This window comes from Ambystoma mexicanum, chromosome 11 (assembly GCF_040938575.1).
Source record: "Ambystoma mexicanum isolate Mex_15411 chromosome 11, UKY_AmexF1_1, whole genome shotgun sequence".
NCBI classification, from domain to species: domain Eukaryota; kingdom Metazoa; phylum Chordata; class Amphibia; order Caudata; family Ambystomatidae; genus Ambystoma; species Ambystoma mexicanum.
The window spans coordinates 1179377471-1179397921 of record NC_090934.1 but is presented as its reverse complement, the minus strand read 5'-3'; the positions used below and the strand labels follow the sequence as shown (position 1 = coordinate 1179397921).

At 50.6% G+C, this 20451-nt stretch overlaps 15 non-coding genes across 15 annotated transcripts; all 15 read right to left on the bottom strand.

Annotated features, from left to right (window-relative positions):
- Positions 1 to 135: 135 nt before the first annotated feature.
- TRNAL-CAG (transfer RNA leucine (anticodon CAG)) lies at positions 136 to 218 on the bottom strand. The gene has a single exon. It is a non-coding gene; the product is annotated as a tRNA-Leu (tRNA).
- Positions 219 to 1784: 1566 nt separating this feature from the next.
- On the bottom strand, positions 1785 to 1867 carry TRNAL-CAG (transfer RNA leucine (anticodon CAG)). Its single transcript has one exon. It is a non-coding gene; the product is annotated as a tRNA-Leu (tRNA).
- Positions 1868 to 4521: 2654 nt separating this feature from the next.
- TRNAL-CAG (transfer RNA leucine (anticodon CAG)) lies at positions 4522 to 4604 on the bottom strand. The gene has a single exon. It is a non-coding gene; the product is annotated as a tRNA-Leu (tRNA).
- Positions 4605 to 6720: 2116 nt separating this feature from the next.
- TRNAL-CAG (transfer RNA leucine (anticodon CAG)) lies at positions 6721 to 6803 on the bottom strand. Its single transcript has one exon. It is a non-coding gene; the product is annotated as a tRNA-Leu (tRNA).
- Positions 6804 to 8369: 1566 nt separating this feature from the next.
- Positions 8370 to 8452, bottom strand: TRNAL-CAG (transfer RNA leucine (anticodon CAG)). The gene has a single exon. It is a non-coding gene; the product is annotated as a tRNA-Leu (tRNA).
- Positions 8453 to 10018: 1566 nt separating this feature from the next.
- TRNAL-CAG (transfer RNA leucine (anticodon CAG)) lies at positions 10019 to 10101 on the bottom strand. The gene has a single exon. It is a non-coding gene; the product is annotated as a tRNA-Leu (tRNA).
- A 1566-nt stretch (positions 10102 to 11667) lies between these two features.
- On the bottom strand, positions 11668 to 11750 carry TRNAL-CAG (transfer RNA leucine (anticodon CAG)). Its single transcript has one exon. It is a non-coding gene; the product is annotated as a tRNA-Leu (tRNA).
- A 1020-nt stretch (positions 11751 to 12770) lies between these two features.
- On the bottom strand, positions 12771 to 12853 carry TRNAL-CAG (transfer RNA leucine (anticodon CAG)). Its single transcript has one exon. It is a non-coding gene; the product is annotated as a tRNA-Leu (tRNA).
- A 1580-nt stretch (positions 12854 to 14433) lies between these two features.
- TRNAL-CAG (transfer RNA leucine (anticodon CAG)) lies at positions 14434 to 14516 on the bottom strand. Its single transcript has one exon. It is a non-coding gene; the product is annotated as a tRNA-Leu (tRNA).
- A 482-nt stretch (positions 14517 to 14998) lies between these two features.
- On the bottom strand, positions 14999 to 15081 carry TRNAL-CAG (transfer RNA leucine (anticodon CAG)). The gene has a single exon. It is a non-coding gene; the product is annotated as a tRNA-Leu (tRNA).
- Positions 15082 to 16111: 1030 nt separating this feature from the next.
- TRNAL-CAG (transfer RNA leucine (anticodon CAG)) lies at positions 16112 to 16194 on the bottom strand. Its single transcript has one exon. It is a non-coding gene; the product is annotated as a tRNA-Leu (tRNA).
- A 482-nt stretch (positions 16195 to 16676) lies between these two features.
- Positions 16677 to 16759, bottom strand: TRNAL-CAG (transfer RNA leucine (anticodon CAG)). The gene has a single exon. It is a non-coding gene; the product is annotated as a tRNA-Leu (tRNA).
- A 1030-nt stretch (positions 16760 to 17789) lies between these two features.
- TRNAL-CAG (transfer RNA leucine (anticodon CAG)) lies at positions 17790 to 17872 on the bottom strand. Its single transcript has one exon. It is a non-coding gene; the product is annotated as a tRNA-Leu (tRNA).
- Positions 17873 to 19452: 1580 nt separating this feature from the next.
- On the bottom strand, positions 19453 to 19535 carry TRNAL-CAG (transfer RNA leucine (anticodon CAG)). The gene has a single exon. It is a non-coding gene; the product is annotated as a tRNA-Leu (tRNA).
- A 482-nt stretch (positions 19536 to 20017) lies between these two features.
- TRNAL-CAG (transfer RNA leucine (anticodon CAG)) lies at positions 20018 to 20100 on the bottom strand. The gene has a single exon. It is a non-coding gene; the product is annotated as a tRNA-Leu (tRNA).
- Between the last annotated feature and the right edge of the window lie 351 nt (positions 20101 to 20451).

Genomic DNA, 20451 nt, shown 5'->3' with positions numbered 1-20451 from the left:
AAGCACTGGAAATCAACCATGAGGCCTGCAGTGCGTGCTCCAACTCCATCTCCCTGTTCCAGAAAGCCTTGGCCAGCAGTTATAGGACGCCTGGAATGTTACAATCAAATGAAAAGAAAAATTCTGTTACAGACATGTCAGAAGTGGGATTCGAACCCACGCCTCCAGAGGAGACTGCGACCTGAACGCAGCGCCTTAGACCACTCGGCCATCCTGACTCTGCCATTTGCACCCCTCAGATGCGGCTTAGAGGCAATGTTGGAAAGTCTCAAAGACCACCCGCCTAAAATCCTCTCCTATTGCATTAAAGTCTCCCAATTCCTCCCAAAAGAATAATCACAGGCAGGGCAGCACTCATACAACGACTACTGGCACAGACGTGCAGGGTTCAATCCCTATGTACAGCAGCTACTTGTCACAAGCACACATGAGTCTTTCATGTTTCTGCAGAACGGTGCTGCCTGCCACCTGTTAACAGACACAAGCAACTACACCTCAGGAAATAGGAAGGCAGGAGGCGGGCTGGTTTATGCAAATAAAAGCATGCACTGTGTCCAACCCTTCAGGAGGTTCAGGCAGTGTGCTAGAGCCTTCTTGGTCACAAGAGGTTGGGCACTAGTCCCGGGGAGCCTGTTTAGGCTGAAAGGACTGTGTATGGGCCGGCCTGATCTCCCTGTACTCCTGCACAGGACTCACTCTAAATGATAGGGCTAAAGAGTTCTGCCAGCAAAGCCTATATACAATGGCCGTTCGGGGCCGTTTGGGCAGACAGGTGGTTGGTTGGGCAGAGGGCGAGGAGGAAGAACTGTGTTCACTCCTCTGCCTGCCTTTTTACCTCTCGCTTCCCCCCACTCACTCCTCCATCTGCCTCCCACTATGTCACACTAACTTTCCTCCTGACCTCCATTTCAAATAGGTCACTTCATTCCAACTAGGCCCAGTGAAAAGGACAAGACGTTGGGTTCTTTATGCATTTTTTCCAAAGACAAAATGCTGCGCTGCGCCCATTTGCAAGTCCACAAAGCTAGCACAGTCCTAAGACGGTTTTTCATTTAAGCACTGTAGTACACCTGCCAAAAGGGCAGTGAAGCATTCCAGGACGAACTGCAGACCTAGCTGGAGGACGGGAGTGTGTGGAGCAAGCTCCAACTCCATCTCCCTGTTCCAGAAATCCGTGGCCGGCAGTTATAGGAAGCGTGGAATGCAATCACATGAAAAGTAAAAACCCGTTTCAGGCATGTCAGAAGTGGGATTCGAACCCAGACCTGAACGCAGCACCTTAGACCACTCGGCCATCCTGACTCTGCCTTAGGCGCTCGCCTGAATCGGCTTAGAGGCTATGTTGGCAAGTCTTTGACCACACTTAAATCCTCTTGGATTTCCTAAAATGTCTCCACAGTCTGCCAGGAATATACTCTCGCGCATCCCACCCACCCCTCCTAACCCACCACCCTCCCCATCCATTTTAAAAATGTCACTTCATTCCCACTAGGCCCAGTTAAAAGGACAACACATTGGGTTCTTTATGCATTTTTTCCAAAGGCAAAATGTCGTGGTGCGCCCGTTTGCATGTCCACAAGGCCGGCCCAGTCCAAAGATGGTTTTTCACTGGAGTTCACTTTCCCAAAAAAGAAGCGAGGAAATACAGGAAGCACTGGAAATCAACCATGAGGCCTGCAGTGCGTGCTCCAACTCCATCTCCCTGTTCCAGAAAGCCTTGGCCAGCAGTTATAGGACGCCTGGAATGTTACAATCAAATGAAAAGAAAAATTCTGTTACAGACATGTCAGAAGTGGGATTCGAACCCACGCTTCCAGAGGAGACTGCGACCTGAACGCAGCGCCTTAGACCACTCGGCCATCCTGACTCTGCCATTTGCACCCCTCAGATGCGGCTTAGAGGCAATGTTGGAAAGTCTCAAAGACCACCCGCCTAAAATCCTCTCCTATTGCATTAAAGTCTCCCAATTCCTCCCAAAAGAATAATCACAGGCAGGGCAGCACTCATACAACGACTACTGGCACAGACGTGCAGGGTTCAATCCCTATGTACAGCAGCTACTTGTCACAAGCACACATGAGTCTTTCATGTTTCTGCAGAACGGTGCTGCCTGCCACCTGTTAACAGACACAAGCAACTACACCTCAGGAAATAGGAAGGCAGGAGGCGGGCTGGTTTATGCAAATAAAAGCATGCACTGTGTCCAACCCTTCAGGAGGTTCAGGCAGTGTGCTAGAGCCTTCTTGGTCACAAGAGGTTGGGCACTAGTCCCGGGGAGCCTGTTTAGGCTGAAAGGACTGTGTATGGGCCGGCCTGATCTCCCTGTACTCCTGCACAGGACTCACTCTAAATGACAGGGCTAAAGAGTTCTGCCAGCAAAGCCTATATACAATGGCCGTTCGTGGCCGTTTGGGCAGGCAGGTGGTTGGTTGGGCAGAGGGCGAGGAGGAAGAACTGTGTTCACTCCTCTGCCTGCCTTTTTACCTCTCGCTTCCCCCCACTCACTCCTCCATCTGCCTCCCACTATGTCACACTAACTTTCCACCTGACCCCCATTTCAAATAGGTCACTTCATTCCAACTAGGCCCAGTGAAAAGGACAAGACGTTGGGTTCTTTATGCATTTTTTCCAAAGACAAAATGCCGCGCTGCGCCCATTTGCAAGTCCACAAAGCTAGCACAGTCCTAAGACGGTTTTTCATTTAAGCACTGTAGTACACCTGCCAAAAGGGCAGTGAAGCATTCCAGGACGAACTGCAGACCTAGCTGGAGGACGGGAGTGTGTGGAGCAAGCTCCAACTCCATCTCCCTGTTCCAGAAGTCTGTGGCCGGCAGTTATAGGAAGCGTGGAATGCAATCACATGAAAAGTAAAAACCCGTTTCAGGCATGTCAGAAGTGGGATTCGAACCCAGACCTGAACGCAGCACCTTAGACCACTCGGCCATCCTGACTCTGCCTTAGGCGCTTGCCTGAATCGGCTTAGAGGCTATGTTGGCAAGTCTTTGACCACACTTAAATCCTCTTGGATTTCCTAAAATGTCTCCACAGTCTTCCAGGAATATACTCTCGCGCATCCCACCCACCCCTCCTAACCCACCACCCTCCCCATCCATTTTAAAAATGTCACTTCATTCCCACTAGGCACAGTTAAAAGGACAACACATTGGGTTCTTTATGCATTTTTTCCAAAGGCAAAATGTCGCGGTGCGCCCGTTTGCATGTCCACAAGGCCGGCCCAGTCCAAAGATGGTTTTTCACTGGAGTTCACTTTCCCAAAAAAGAAGCGAGGAAATACAGGAAGCACTGGAAATCAACCATGAGGCCTGCAGTGCGTGCTCCAACTCCATCTCCCTGTTCCAGAAAGCCTTGGCCAGCAGTTATAGGACGCCTGGAATGTTACAATCAAATGAAAAGAAAAAATCTGTTACAGACATGTCAGAGGTGGGATTCGAACCCACTGCGACCTGAACGCAGCGCCTTAGACCACTCGGCCATCCTGACTCTGCCGTTTGCACCCCTCAGATGCGGCTTAGAGGCAATGTTGGAAAGTCTCAAAGACCACCCGCCTAAAATCCTCTCCTATTGCATTAAAGTCTCCAAATTCCTCCCAAAAGAATAATCACAGGCAGGGCAGCACTCATACAACGACTACTGGCACAGACGTGCAGGGTTCAATCCCTATGTACAGCAGCTACTTGTCACAAGCACACATGAGTCTTTCATGTTTCTGCAGAACGGTGCTGCCTGCCACCTGTTAACAGACACGAGCAACTACACCTCAGGAAATAGGAAGGCAGGAGGCGGGCTGGTTTATGCAAATAAAAGCATGCACTGTGTCCAACCCTTCAGGAGGTTCAGGCAGTGTGCTAGAGCCTTCTTGGTCACAAGAGGTTGGGCACTAGTGCCGGGGAGCCTGTTTAGGCTGAAAGGACTGTGTATGGGCCGGCCTGATCTCCCTGTACTCCTGCACAGGACTCACTCTAAATTACAGGGCTAAAGAGTTCTGCCAGCAAAGCCTATATACAATGGCCGTTCGTGGCCGTTTGGGCAGGCAGGTGGTTGGTTGGGCAGAGGGCGAGGAGGAAGAACTGTGTTCACTCCTCTGCCTGCCTTTTTACCTCTCGCTTCCCCCCACTCACTCCTCCATCTGCCTCCCACTATGTCACACTAACTTTCCACCTGACCCCCATTTCAAATAGGTCACTTCATTCCAACTAGGCCCAGTGAAAAGGACAAGACGTTGGGTTCTTTATGCATTTTTTCCAAAGACAAAATGCCGCGCTGCGCCCATTTGCAAGTCCACAAAGCTAGCACAGTCCTAAGACGGTTTTTCATTTAAGCACTGTAGTACACCTGCCAAAAGGGCAGTCAAGCATTCCAGGACCAACTGCAGACCTAGCTGGAGGACGGGAGTGTGTGGAGCAAGCTCCAACTCCATCTCCCTGTTCCAGAAATCCGTGGCCGGCAGTTATAGGAAGCGTGGAATGCAATCACATGAAAAGTAAAAACCCATTTCAGGCATGTCAGAAGTGGGATTCGAACCCACGCCTCCAGAGGAGACTGCGACCTGAACGCAGCGCCTTAGACCACTCGGCCATCCTGACTCTGCCTTAGGCGCTCGCCTGAATCGGCTTAGAGGCTATGTTGGCAAGTCTTTGACCACACTTAAATCCTCTTGGATTTCCTAAAATGTCTCCACAGTCTGCCAGGAATATACTCTCGCGCATCCCACCCACCCCTCCTAACCCACCACCCTCCCCATCCATTTTAAAAATGTCACTTCATTCCCACTAGGCCCAGTTAAAAGGACAACACATTGGGTTCTTTATGCATTTTTTCCAAAGGCAAAATGTCGCGGTGCGCCCGTTTGCATGTCCACAAGGCCGGCCCAGTCCAAAGATGGTTTTTCACTGGAGTTCACTTTCCCAAAAAAGAAGCGAGGAAATACAGGAAGCACTGGAAATCAACCATGAGGCCTGCAGTGCGTGCTCCAACTCCATCTCCCTGTTCCAGAAAGCCTTGGCCAGCAGTTATAGGACGCCTGGAATGTTACAATCAAATGAAAAGAAAAAATCTGTTACAGACATGTCAGAGGTGGGATTCGAACCCACTGCGACCTGAACGCAGCGCCTTAGACCACTCGGCCATCCTGACTCTGCCATTTGCACCCCTCAGATGCGGCTTAGAGGCAATGTTGGAAAGTCTCAAAGACCACCCGCCTAAAATCCTCTCCTATTGCATTAAAGTCTCCCAATTCCTCCCAAAAGAATAATCACAGGCAGGGCAGCACTCATACAACGACTACTGGCACAGACGTGCAGGGTTCAATCCCTATGTACAGCAGCTACTTGTCACAAGCACACATGAGTCTTTCATGTTTCTGCAGAACGGTGCTGCCTGCCACCTGTTAACAGACACAAGCAACTACACCTCAGGAAATAGGAAGGCAGGAGGCGGGCTGGTTTATGCAAATAAAAGCATGCACTGTGTCCAACCCTTCAGGAGGTTCAGGCAGTGTGCTAGAGCCTTCTTGGTCACAAGAGGTTGGGCACTAGTCCCGGGGAGCCTGTTTAGGCTGAAAGGACTGTGTATGGGCCGGCCTGATCTCCCTGTACTCCTGCACAGGACTCACTCTAAATGACAGGGCTAGAGAGTTCTGCCAGCAAAGCCTATATACAATGGCCGTTCGTGGCCGTTTGGGCAGGCAGGTGGTTGGTTGGGCAGAGGGCGAGGAGGAAGAACTGTGTTCACTCCTCTGCCTGCCTTTTTACCTCTCGCTTCCCCCCACTCACTCCTCCATCTGCCTCCCACTATGTCACACTAACTTTCCTCCTGACCTCCATTTCAAATAGGTCACTTCATTCCAACTAGGCCCAGTGAAAAGGACAAGACGTTGGGTTCTTTATGCATTTTTTCCAAAGACAAAATGCCGCGCTGCGCCCATTTGCAAGTCCACAAAGCTAGCACAGTCCTAAGACGGTTTTTCATTTAAGCACTGTAGTACACCTGCCAAAAGGGCAGTGAAGCATTCCAGGACGAACTGCAGACCTAGCTGGAGGACGGGAGTGTGTGGAGCAAGCTCCAACTCCATCTCCCTGTTCCAGAAGTCCGAGGCCGGCAGTTATAGGAAGCGTGGAATGCAATCACATGAAAAGTAAAAACCCGTTTCAGGCATGTCAGAAGTGGGATTCGAACCCAGACCTGAACGCAGCACCTTAGATCACTCGGCCATCCTGACTCTGCCTTAGGCGCTTGCCTGAATCGGCTTAGAGGCTATGTTGGCAAGTCTTTGACCACACTTAAATCCTCTTGGATTTCCTAAAATGTCTCCACAGTCTGCCAGGAATATACTCTTGCGCATCCCACCCACCCCTCCTAACCCACCACCCTCCCCATCCATTTTAAAAATGTCACTTCATTCCCACTAGGCCCAGTTAAAAGGACAACACATTGGGTTCTTTATGCATTTTTTCCAAAGGCAAAATGTCGCGGTGCGCCCGTTTGCATGTCCACAAGGCCGGCCCAGTCCAAAGATGGTTTTTCACTGGAGTTCACTTTCCCAAAAAAGAAGCGAGGAAATACAGGAAGCACTGGAAATCAACCATGAGGCCTGCAGTGCGTGCTCCAACTCCATCTCCCTGTTCCAGAAAGCCTTGGCCAGCAGTTATAGGACGCCTGGAATGTTACAATCAAATGAAAAGAAAAATTCTGTTACAGACATGTCAGAAGTGGGATTCGAACCCACGCCTCCAGAGGAGACTGCGACCTGAACGCAGCGCCTTAGACCACTCGGCCATCCTGACTCTGCCATTTGCACCCCTCAGATGCGGCTTAGAGGCAATGTTGGAAAGTCTCAAAGACCACCCGCCTAAAATCCTCTCCTATTGCATTAAAGTCTCCCAATTCCTCCCAAAAGAATAATCACAGGCAGGGCAGCACTCATACAACGACTACTGGCACAGACGTGCAGGGTTCAATCCCTATGTACAGCAGCTACTTGTCACAAGCACACATGAGTCTTTCATGTTTCTGCAGAACGGTGCTGCCTGCCACCTGTTAACAGACACAAGCAACTACACCTCAGGAAATAGGAAGGCAGGAGGCGGGCTGGTTTATGCAAATAAAAGCATGCACTGTGTCCAACCCTTCAGGAGGTTCAGGCAGTGTGCTAGAGCCTTCTTGGTCACAAGAGGTTGGGCACTAGTCCCGGGGAGCCTGTTTAGGCTGAAAGGACTGTGTATGGGCCGGCCTGATCTCCCTGTACTCCTGCACAGGACTCACTCTAAATGATAGGGCTAAAGAGTTCTGCCAGCAAAGCCTATATACAATGGCCGTTCGGGGCCGTTTGGGCAGACAGGTGGTTGGTTGGGCAGAGGGCGAGGAGGAAGAACTGTGTTCACTCCTCTGCCTGCCTTTTTACCTCTCGCTTCCCCCCACTCACTCCTCCATCTGCCTCCCACTATGTCACACTAACTTTCCTCCTGACCTCCATTTCAAATAGGTCACTTCATTCCAACTAGGCCCAGTGAAAAGGACAAGACGTTGGGTTCTTTATGCATTTTTTCCAAAGACAAAATGCTGCGCTGCGCCCATTTGCAAGTCCACAAAGCTAGCACAGTCCTAAGACGGTTTTTCATTTAAGCACTGTAGTACACCTGCCAAAAGGGCAGTGAAGCATTCCAGGACGAACTGCAGACCTAGCTGGAGGACGGGAGTGTGTGGAGCAAGCTCCAACTCCATCTCCCTGTTCCAGAAATCCGTGGCCGGCAGTTATAGGAAGCGTGGAATGCAATCACATGAAAAGTAAAAACCCGTTTCAGGCATGTCAGAAGTGGGATTCGAACCCAGACCTGAACGCAGCACCTTAGACCACTCGGCCATCCTGACTCTGCCTTAGGCGCTCGCCTGAATCGGCTTAGAGGCTATGTTGGCAAGTCTTTGACCACACTTAAATCCTCTTGGATTTCCTAAAATGTCTCCACAGTCTGCCAGGAATATACTCTCGCGCATCCCACCCACCCCTCCTAACCCACCACCCTCCCCATCCATTTTAAAAATGTCACTTCATTCCCACTAGGCCCAGTTAAAAGGACAACACATTGGGTTCTTTATGCATTTTTTCCAAAGGCAAAATGTCGTGGTGCGCCCGTTTGCATGTCCACAAGGCCGGCCCAGTCCAAAGATGGTTTTTCACTGGAGTTCACTTTCCCAAAAAAGAAGCGAGGAAATACAGGAAGCACTGGAAATCAACCATGAGGCCTGCAGTGCGTGCTCCAACTCCATCTCCCTGTTCCAGAAAGCCTTGGCCAGCAGTTATAGGACGCCTGGAATGTTACAATCAAATGAAAAGAAAAATTCTGTTACAGACATGTCAGAAGTGGGATTCGAACCCACGCTTCCAGAGGAGACTGCGACCTGAACGCAGCGCCTTAGACCACTCGGCCATCCTGACTCTGCCATTTGCACCCCTCAGATGCGGCTTAGAGGCAATGTTGGAAAGTCTCAAAGACCACCCGCCTAAAATCCTCTCCTATTGCATTAAAGTCTCCCAATTCCTCCCAAAAGAATAATCACAGGCAGGGCAGCACTCATACAACGACTACTGGCACAGACGTGCAGGGTTCAATCCCTATGTACAGCAGCTACTTGTCACAAGCACACATGAGTCTTTCATGTTTCTGCAGAACGGTGCTGCCTGCCACCTGTTAACAGACACAAGCAACTACACCTCAGGAAATAGGAAGGCAGGAGGCGGGCTGGTTTATGCAAATAAAAGCATGCACTGTGTCCAACCCTTCAGGAGGTTCAGGCAGTGTGCTAGAGCCTTCTTGGTCACAAGAGGTTGGGCACTAGTCCCGGGGAGCCTGTTTAGGCTGAAAGGACTGTGTATGGGCCGGCCTGATCTCCCTGTACTCCTGCACAGGACTCACTCTAAATGACAGGGCTAAAGAGTTCTGCCAGCAAAGCCTATATACAATGGCCGTTCGTGGCCGTTTGGGCAGGCAGGTGGTTGGTTGGGCAGAGGGCGAGGAGGAAGAACTGTGTTCACTCCTCTGCCTGCCTTTTTACCTCTCGCTTCCCCCCACTCACTCCTCCATCTGCCTCCCACTATGTCACACTAACTTTCCACCTGACCCCCATTTCAAATAGGTCACTTCATTCCAACTAGGCCCAGTGAAAAGGACAAGACGTTGGGTTCTTTATGCATTTTTTCCAAAGACAAAATGCCGCGCTGCGCCCATTTGCAAGTCCACAAAGCTAGCACAGTCCTAAGACGGTTTTTCATTTAAGCACTGTAGTACACCTGCCAAAAGGGCAGTGAAGCATTCCAGGACGAACTGCAGACCTAGCTGGAGGACGGGAGTGTGTGGAGCAAGCTCCAACTCCATCTCCCTGTTCCAGAAGTCTGTGGCCGGCAGTTATAGGAAGCGTGGAATGCAATCACATGAAAAGTAAAAACCCGTTTCAGGCATGTCAGAAGTGGGATTCGAACCCAGACCTGAACGCAGCACCTTAGACCACTCGGCCATCCTGACTCTGCCTTAGGCGCTTGCCTGAATCGGCTTAGAGGCTATGTTGGCAAGTCTTTGACCACACTTAAATCCTCTTGGATTTCCTAAAATGTCTCCACAGTCTTCCAGGAATATACTCTCGCGCATCCCACCCACCCCTCCTAACCCACCACCCTCCCCATCCATTTTAAAAATGTCACTTCATTCCCACTAGGCACAGTTAAAAGGACAACACATTGGGTTCTTTATGCATTTTTTCCAAAGGCAAAATGTCGCGGTGCGCCCGTTTGCATGTCCACAAGGCCGGCCCAGTCCAAAGATGGTTTTTCACTGGAGTTCACTTTCCCAAAAAAGAAGCGAGGAAATACAGGAAGCACTGGAAATCAACCATGAGGCCTGCAGTGCGTGCTCCAACTCCATCTCCCTGTTCCAGAAAGCCTTGGCCAGCAGTTATAGGACGCCTGGAATGTTACAATCAAATGAAAAGAAAAATTCTGTTACAGACATGTCAGAAGTGGGATTCGAACCCACGCCTCCAGAGGAGACTGCGACCTGAACGCAGCGTCTTAGACCACTCGGCCATCCTGACTCTGCCATTTGCACCCCTCAGATGCGGCTTAGAGGCAATGTTGGAAAGTCTCAAAGACCACCCGCCTAAAATCCTCTCCTATTGCATTAAAGTCTCCCAATTCCTCCCAAAAGAATAATCACAGGCAGGGCAGCACTCATACAATGACTACTGGCACAGACGTGCAGGGTTCAATCCCTATGTACAGCAGCTACTTGTCACAAGCACACATGAGTCTTTCATGTTTCTGCAGAACGGTGCTGCCTGCCACCTGTTAACAGACACAAGCAACTACACCTCAGGAAATAGGAAGGCAGGAGGCGGGCTGGTTTATGCAAATAAAAGCATGCACTGTGTCCAACCCTTCAGGAGGTTCAGGCAGTGTGCTAGAGCCTTCTTGGTCACAAGAGGTTGGGCACTAGTCCCGGGGAGCCTGTTTAGGCTGAAAGGACTGTGTATGGGCCGGCCTGATCTCCCTGTACTCCTGCACAGGACTCACTCTAAATGACAGGGCTAAAGAGTTCTGCCAGCAAAGCCTATATACAATGGCCGTTCGTGGCCGTTTGGGCAGGCAGGTGGTTGGTTGGGCAGAGGGCAAGGAGGAAGAACTGTGTTCACTCCTCTGCCTGCCTTTTTACCTCTCGCTTCCCCCCACTCACTCCTCCATCTGCCTCCCACTATGTCACACTAACTTTCCTCCTGACCTCCATTTCAAATAGGTCACTTCATTCCAACTAGGCCCAGTGAAAAGGACAAGACGTTGGGTTCTTTATGCATTTTTTCCAAAGACAAAATGCCGCGCTGCGCCCATTTGCAAGTCCACAAAGCTAGCACAGTCCTAAGACGGTTTTTCATTTAAGCACTGTAGTACACCTGCCAAAAGGGCAGTGAAGCATTCCAGGACGAACTGCAGACCTAGCTGGAGGACGGGAGTGTGTGGAGCAAGCTCCAACTCCATCTCCCTGTTCCAGAAGTCCGAGGCCGGCAGTTATAGGAAGCGTGGAATGCAATCACATGAAAAGTAAAAACCTGTTTCAGGCATGTCAGAAGTGGGATTCGAACCCAGACCTGAACGCAGCACCTTAGATCACTCGGCCATCCTGACTCTGCCTTAGGCGCTTGCCTGAATCGGCTTAGAGGCTATGTTGGCAAGTCTTTGACCACACTTAAATCCTCTTGGATTTCCTAAAATGTCTCCACAGTCTGCCAGGAATATACTCTTGCGCATCCCACCCACCCCTCCTAACCCACCACCCTCCCCATCCATTTTAAAAATGTCACTTCATTCCCACTAGGCCCAGTTAAAAGGACAACACATTGGGTTCTTTATGCATTTTTTCCAAAGGCAAAATGTCGCGGTGCGCCCGTTTGCATGTCCACAAGGCCGGCCCAGTCCAAAGATGGTTTTTCACTGGAGTTCACTTTCCCAAAAAAGAAGCGAGGAAATACAGGAAGCACTGGAAATCAACCATGAGGCCTGCAGTGCGTGCTCCAACTCCATCTCCCTGTTCCAGAAAGCCTTGGCCAGCAGTTATAGGACGCCTGGAATGTTACAATCAAATGAAAAGAAAAATTCTGTTACAGACATGTCAGAAGTGGGATTCGAACCCACGCCTCCAGAGGAGACTGCGACCTGAACGCAGCGCCTTAGACCACTCGGCCATCCTGACTCTGCCATTTGCACCCCTCAGATGCGGCTTAGAGGCAATGTTGGAAAGTCTCAAAGACCACCCGCCTAAAATCCTCTCCTATTGCATTAAAGTCTCCCAATTCCTCCCAAAAGAATAATCACAGGCAGGGCAGCACTCATACAACGACTACTGGCACAGACGTGCAGGGTTCAATCCCTATGTACAGCAGCTACTTGTCACAAGCACACATGAGTCTTTCATGTTTCTGCAGAACGGTGCTGCCTGCCACCTGTTAACAGACACAAGCAACTACACCTCAGGAAATAGGAAGGCAGGAGGCGGGCTGGTTTATGCAAATAAAAGCATGCACTGTGTCCAACCCTTCAGGAGGTTCAGGCAGTGTGCTAGAGCCTTCTTGGTCACAAGAGGTTGGGCACTAGTCCCGGGGAGCCTGTTTAGGCTGAAAGGACTGTGTATGGGCCGGCCTGATCTCCCTGTACTCCTGCACAGGACTCACTCTAAATGATAGGGCTAAAGAGTTCTGCCAGCAAAGCCTATATACAATGGCCGTTCGGGGCCGTTTGGGCAGACAGGTGGTTGGTTGGGCAGAGGGCGAGGAGGAAGAACTGTGTTCACTCCTCTGCCTGCCTTTTTACCTCTCGCTTCCCCCCACTCACTCCTCCATCTGCCTCCCACTATGTCACACTAACTTTCCTCCTGACCTCCATTTCAAATAGGTCACTTCATTCCAACTAGGCCCAGTGAAAAGGACAAGACGTTGGGTTCTTTATGCATTTTTTCCAAAGACAAAATGCTGCGCTGCGCCCATTTGCAAGTCCACAAAGCTAGCACAGTCCTAAGACGGTTTTTCATTTAAGCACTGTAGTACACCTGCCAAAAGGGCAGTGAAGCATTCCAGGACGAACTGCAGACCTAGCTGGAGGACGGGAGTGTGTGGAGCAAGCTCCAACTCCATCTCCCTGTTCCAGAAATCCGTGGCCGGCAGTTATAGGAAGCGTGGAATGCAATCACATGAAAAGTAAAAACCCATTTCAGGCATGTCAGAAGTGGGATTCGAACCCACGCCTCCAGAGGAGACTGCGACCTGAACGCAGCGCCTTAGACCACTCGGCCATCCTGACTCTGCCTTAGGCGCTCGCCTGAATCGGCTTAGAGGCTATGTTGGCAAGTCTTTGACCACACTTAAATCCTCTTGGATTTCCTAAAATGTCTCCACAGTCTGCCAGGAATATACTCTCGCGCATCCCACCCACCCCTCCTAACCCACCACCCTCCCCATCCATTTTAAAAATGTCACTTCATTCCCACTAGGCCCAGTTAAAAGGACAACACATTGGGTTCTTTATGCATTTTTTCCAAAGGCAAAATGTCGCGGTGCGCCCGTTTGCATGTCCACAAGGCCGGCCCAGTCCAAAGATGGTTTTTCACTGGAGTTCACTTTCCCAAAAAAGAAGCGAGGAAATACAGGAAGCACTGGAAATCAACCATGAGGCCTGCAGTGCGTGCTCCAACTCCATCTCCCTGTTCCAGAAAGCCTTGGCCAGCAGTTATAGGACGCCTGGAATGTTACAATCAAATGAAAAGAAAAAATCTGTTACAGACATGTCAGAGGTGGGATTCGAACCCACTGCAACCTGAACGCAGCGCCTTAGACCACTCGGCCATCCTGACTCTGCCGTTTGCACCCCTCAGATGCGGCTTAGAGGCAATGTTGGAAAGTCTCAAAGACCACCCGCCTAAAATCCTCTCCTATTGCATTAAAGTCTCCAAATTCCTCCCAAAAGAATAATCACAGGCAGGGCAGCACTCATACAACGACTACTGGCACAGACGTGCAGGGTTCAATCCCTATGTACAGCAGCTACTTGTCACAAGCACACATGAGTCTTTCATGTTTCTGCAGAACGGTGCTGCCTGCCACCTGTTAACAGACACGAGCAACTACACCTCAGGAAATAGGAAGGCAGGAGGCGGGCTGGTTTATGCAAATAAAAGCATGCACTGTGTCCAACCCTTCAGGAGGTTCAGGCAGTGTGCTAGAGCCTTCTTGGTCACAAGAGGTTGGGCACTAGTGCCGGGGAGCCTGTTTAGGCTGAAAGGACTGTGTATGGGCCGGCCTGATCTCCCTGTACTCCTGCACAGGACTCACTCTAAATTACAGGGCTAAAGAGTTCTGCCAGCAAAGCCTATATACAATGGCCGTTCGTGGCCGTTCGGGGCCGTTTGGGCAGGCAGGTGGTTGGTTGGGCAGAGGGCGAGGAGGAAGAACTGTGTTCACTCCTCTGCCTGCCTTTTTACCTCTCGCTTCCCCCCACTCACTCCTCCATCTGCCTCCCACTATGTCACACTAACTTTCCACCTGACCCCCATTTCAAATAGGTCACTTCATTCCAACTAGGCCCAGTGAAAAGGACAAGACGTTGGGTTCTTTATGCATTTTTTCCAAAGACAAAATGCCGCGCTGCGCCCATTTGCAAGTCCACAAAGCTAGCACAGTCCTAAGACGGTTTTTCATTTAAGCACTGTAGTACACCTGCCAAAAGGGCAGTCAAGCATTCCAGGACCAACTGCAGACCTAGCTGGAGGACGGGAGTGTGTGGAGCAAGCTCCAACTCCATCTCCCTGTTCCAGAAATCCGTGGCCGGCAGTTATAGGAAGCGTGGAATGCAATCACATGAAAAGTAAAAACCCATTTCAGGCATGTCAGAAGTGGGATTCGAACCCACGCCTCCAGAGGAGACTGCGACCTGAACGCAGCGCCTTAGACCACTCGGCCATCCTGACTCTGCCTTAGGCGCTCGCCTGAATCGGCTTAGAGGCTATGTTGGCAAGTCTTTGACCACACTTAAATCCTCTTGGATTTCCTAAAATGTCTCCACAGTCTGCCAGGAATATACTCTCGCGCATCCCACCCACCCCTCCTAACCCACCACCCTCCCCATCCATTTTAAAAATGTCACTTCATTCCCACTAGGCCCAGTTAAAAGGACAACACATTGGGTTCTTTATGCATTTTTTCCAAAGGCAAAATGTCGCGGTGCGCCCGTTTGCATGTCCACAAGGCCGGCCCAGTCCAAAGATGGTTTTTCACTGGAGTTCACTTTCCCAAAAAAGAAGCGAGGAAATACAGGAAGCACTGGAAATCAACCATGAGGCCTGCAGTGCGTGCTCCAACTCCATCTCCCTGTTCCAGAAAGCCTTGGCCAGCAGTTATAGGACGCCTGGAATGTTACAATCAAATGAAAAGAAAAAATCTGTTACAGACATGTCAGAGGTGGGATTCGAACCCACGCCTCCAGCGGAGACTGCGACCTGAACGCAGCGCCTTAGACCACTCGGCCATCCTGACTCTGCCGTTTGCACCCCTCAGATGCGGCTTAGAGGCAATGTTGGAAAGTCTCAAAGACCACCCGCCTAAAATCCTCTCCTATTGCATTAAAGTCTCCAAATTCCTCCCAAAAGAATAATCACAGGCAGGGCAGCACTCATACAACGACTACTGGCACAGACGTGCAGGGTTCAATCCCTATGTACAGCAGCTACTTGTCACAAGCACACATGAGTCTTTCATGTTTCTGCAGAACGGTGCTGCCTGCCACCTGTTAACAGACACGAGCAACTACACCTCAGGAAATAGGAAGGCAGGAGGCGGGCTGGTTTATGCAAATAAAAGCATGCACTGTGTCCAACCCTTCAGGAGGTTCAGGCAGTGTGCTAGAGCCTTCTTGGTCACAAGAGGTTGGGCACTAGTGCCGGGGAGCCTGTTTAGGCTGAAAGGACTGTGTATGGGCCGGCCTGATCTCCCTGTACTCCTGCACAGGACTCACTCTAAATTACAGGGCTAAAGAGTTCTGCCAGCAAAGCCTATATACAATGGCCGTTCGTGGCCGTTCGGGGCCGTTTGGGCAGGCAGGTGGTTGGTTGGGCAGAGGGCGAGGAGGAAGAACTGTGTTCACTCCTCTGCCTGCCTTTTTACCTCTCGCTTCCCCCCACTCACTCCTCCATCTGCCTCCCACTATGTCACACTAACTTTCCACCTGACCCCCATTTCAAATAGGTCACTTCATTCCAACTAGGCCCAGTGAAAAGGACAAGACGTTGGGTTCTTTATGCATTTTTTCCAAAGACAAAATGCCGCGCTGCGCCCATTTGCAAGTCCACAAAGCTAGCACAGTCCTAAGACGGTTTTTCATTTAAGCACTGTAGTACACCTGCCAAAAGGGCAGTCAAGCATTCCAGGACCAACTGCAGACCTAGCTGGAGGACGGGAGTGTGTGGAGCAAGCTCCAACTCCATCTCCCTGTTCCAGAAATCCGTGGCCGGCAGTTATAGGAAGCGTGGAATGCAATCACATGAAAAGTAAAAACCCATTTCAGGCATGTCAGAAGTGGGATTCGAACCCACGCCTCCAGAGGAGACTGCGACCTGAACGCAGCGCCTTAGACCACTCGGCCATCCTGACTCTGCCTTAGGCGCTCGCCTGAATCGGCTTAGAGGCTATGTTGGCAAGTCTTTGACCACACTTAAATCCTCTTGGATTTCCTAAAATGTCTCCACAGTCTGCCAGGAATATACTCTCGCGCATCCCACCCACCCCTCCTAACCCACCACCCTCCCCATCCATTTTAAAAATGTCACTTCATTCCCACTAGGCCCAGTTAAAAGGACAACACATTGGGTTCTTTATGCATTTTTTCCAAAGGCAAAATGTCGCGGTGCGCCCGTTTGCATGTCCACAAGGCCGGCCCAGTCCAAAGATGGTTTTTCACTGGAGTTCACTTTCCCAAAAAAGAAGCGAGGAAATACAGGAAGCACTGGAAATCAACCATGAGGCCTGCAGTGCGTGCTCCAACTCCATCTCCCTGTTCCAGAAAGCCTTGGCCAGCAGTTATAGGACGCCTGGAATGTTACAATCAAATGAAAAGAAAAAATCTGTTACAGACATGTCAGAGGTGGGATTCGAACCCACGCCTCCAGCGGAGACTGCGACCTGAACGCAGCGCCTTAGACCACTCGGCCATCCTGACTCTGCCGTTTGCACCCCTCAGATGCGGCTTAGAGGCAATGTTGGAAAGTCTCAAAGACCACCCGCCTAAAATCCTCTCCTATTGCATTAAAGTCTCCAAATTCCTCCCAAAAGAATAATCACAGGCAGGGCAGCACTCATACAACGACTACTGGCACAGACGTGCAGGGTTCAATCCCTATGTACAGCAGCTACTTGTCACAAGCACACATGAGTCTTTCATGTTTCTGCAGAACGGTGCTGCCTGCCACCTGTTAACAGACACGAGCAACTACACCTCAGGAAATAGGAAGGCAGGAGGCGGGCTGGTTTATGCAAATAAAAGCATGCACTGTGTCCAACCCTTCAGGAGGTTCAGGCAGTGTGCTAGAGCCTTCTTGGTCACAAGAGGTTGGGCACTAGTGCCGGGGAGCCTGTTTAGGCTGAAAGGACTGTGTATGGGCCGGCCTGATCTCCCTGTACTCCTGCACAGGACTCACTCTAAATTACAGGGCTAAAGAGTTCTGCCAGCAAAGCCTATATACAATGGCCGTTCGTGGCCGTTCGGGGCCGTTTGGGCAGGCAGGTGGTTGGTTGGGCAGAGGGCGAGGAGGAAGAACTGTGTTCACTCCTCTGCCTGCCTTTTTACCTCTCGCTTCCCCCCACTCACTCCTCCATCTGCCTCCCACTATGTCACACTAACTTTCCACCTGACCCCCATTTCAAATAGGTCACTTCATTCCAACTAGGCCCAGTGAAAAGGACAAGACGTTGGGTTCTTTATGCATTTTTTCCAAAGACAAAATGCCGCGCTGCGCCCATTTGCAAGTCCACAAAGCTAGCACAGTCCTAAGACGGTTTTTCATTTAAGCACTGTAGTACACCTGCCAAAAGGGCAGTCAAGCATTCCAGGACCAACTGCAGACCTAGCTGGAGGACGGGAGTGTGTGGAGCAAGCTCCAACTCCATCTCCCTGTTCCAGAAATCCGTGGCCGGCAGTTATAGGAAGCGTGGAATGCAATCACATGAAAAGTAAAAACCCATTTCAGGCATGTCAGAAGTGGGATTCGAACCCACGCCTCCAGAGGAGACTGCGACCTGAACGCAGCGCCTTAGACCACTCGGCCATCCTGACTCTGCCTTAGGCGCTCGCCTGAATCGGCTTAGAGGCTATGTTGGCAAGTCTTTGACCACACTTAAATCCTCTTGGATTTCCTAAAATGTCTCCACAGTCTGCCAGGAATATACTCTCGCGCATCCCACCCACCCCTCCTAACCCACCACCCTCCCCATCCATTTTAAAAATGTCACTTCATTCCCACTAGGCCCAGTTAAAAGGACAACACATTGGGTTCTTTATGCATTTTTTCCAAAGGCAAAATGTCGCGGTGCGCCCGTTTGCATGTCCACAAGGCCGGCCCAGTCCAAAGATGGTTTTTCACTGGAGTTCACTTTCCCAAAAAAGAAGCGAGGAAATACAGGAAGCACTGGAAATCAACCATGAGGCCTGCAGTGCGTGCTCCAACTCCATCTCCCTGTTCCAGAAAGCCTTGGCCAGCAGTTATAGGACGCCTGGAATGTTACAATCAAATGAAAAGAAAAAATCTGTTACAGACATGTCAGAGGTGGGATTCGAACCCACTGCGACCTGAACGCAGCGCCTTAGACCACTCGGCCATCCTGACTCTGCCGTTTGCACCCCTCAGATGCGGCTTAGAGGCAATGTTGGAAAGTCTCAAAGACCACCCGCCTAAAATCCTCTCCTATTGCATTAAAGTCTCCAAATTCCTCCCAAAAGAATAATCACAGGCAGGGCAGCACTCATACAACGACTACTGGCACAGACGTGCAGGGTTCAATCCCTATGTACAGCAGCTACTTGTCACAAGCACACATGAGTCTTTCATGTTTCTGCAGAACGGTGCTGCCTGCCACCTGTTAACAGACACGAGCAACTACACCTCAGGAAATAGGAAGGCAGGAGGCGGGCTGGTTTATGCAAATAAAAGCATGCACTGTGTCCAACCCTTCAGGAGGTTCAGGCAGTGTGCTAGAGCCTTCTTGGTCACAAGAGGTTGGGCACTAGTGCCGGGGAGCCTGTTTAGGCTGAAAGGACTGTGTATGGGCCGGCCTGATCTCCCTGTACTCCTGCACAGGACTCACTCTAAATTACAGGGCTAAAGAGTTCTGCCAGCAAAGCCTATATACAATGGCCGTTCGTGGCCGTTCGGGGCCGTTTGGGCAGGCAGGTGGTTGGTTGGGCAGAGGGCGAGGAGGAAGAACTGTGTTCACTCCTCTGCCTGCCTTTTTACCTCTCGCTTCCCCCCACTCACTCCTCCATCTGCCTCCCACTATGTCACACTAACTTTCCACCTGACCCCCATTTCAAATAGGTCACTTCATTCCAACTAGGCCCAGTGAAAAGGACAAGACGTTGGGTTCTTTATGCATTTTTTCCAAAGACAAAATGCCGCGCTGCGCCCATTTGCAAGTCCACAAAGCTAGCACAGTCCTAAGACGGTTTTTCATTTAAGCACTGTAGTACACCTGCCAAAAGGGCAGTCAAGCATTCCAGGACCAACTGCAGACCTAGCTGGAGGACGGGAGTGTGTGGAGCAAGCTCCAACTCCATCTCCCTGTTCCAGAAATCCGTGGCCGGCAGTTATAGGAAGCGTGGAATGCAATCACATGAAAAGTAAAAACCCATTTCAGGCATGTCAGAAGTGGGATTCGAACCCACGCCTCCAGAGGAGACTGCGACCTGAACGCAGCGCCTTAGACCACTCGGCCATCCTGACTCTGCCTTAGGCGCTCGCCTGAATCGGCTTAGAGGCTATGTTGGCAAGTCTTTGACCACACTTAAATCCTCTTGGATTTCCTAAAATGTCTCCACAGTCTGCCAGGAATATACTCTCGCGCATCCCACCCACCCCTCCTAACCCACCACCCTCCCCATCCATTTTAAAAATGTCACTTCATTCCCACTAGGCCCAGTTAAAAGGACAACACATTGGGTTCTTTATGCATTTTTTCCAAAGGCAAAATGTCGCGGTGCGCCCGTTTGCATGTCCACAAGGCCGGCCCAGTCCAAAGATGGTTTTTCACTGGAGTTCACTTTCCCAAAAAAGAAGCGAGGAAATACAGGAAGCACTGGAAATCAACCATGAGGCCTGCAGTGCGTGCTCCAACTCCATCTCCCTGTTCCAGAAAGCCTTGGCCAGCAGTTATAGGACGCCTGGAATGTTACAATCAAATGAAAAGAAAAAATCTGTTACAGACATGTCAGAGGTGGGATTCGAACCCACGCCTCCAGCGGAGACTGCGACCTGAACGCAGCGCCTTAGACCACTCGGCCATCCTGACTCTGCCGTTTGCACCCCTCAGATGCGGCTTAGAGGCAATGTTGGAAAGTCTCAAAGACCACCCGCCTAAAATCCTCTCCTATTGCATTAAAGTCTCCAAATTCCTCCCAAAAGAATAATCACAGGCAGGGCAGCACTCATACAACGACTACTGGCACAGACGTGCAGGGTTCAATCCCTATGTACAGCAGCTACTTGTCACAAGCACACATGAGTCTTTCATGTTTCTGCAGAACGGTGCTGCCTGCCACCTGTTAACAGACACGAGCAACTACACCTCAGGAAATAGGAAGGCAGGAGGCGGGCTGGTTTATGCAAATAAAAGCATGCACTGTGTCCAACCCTTCAGGAG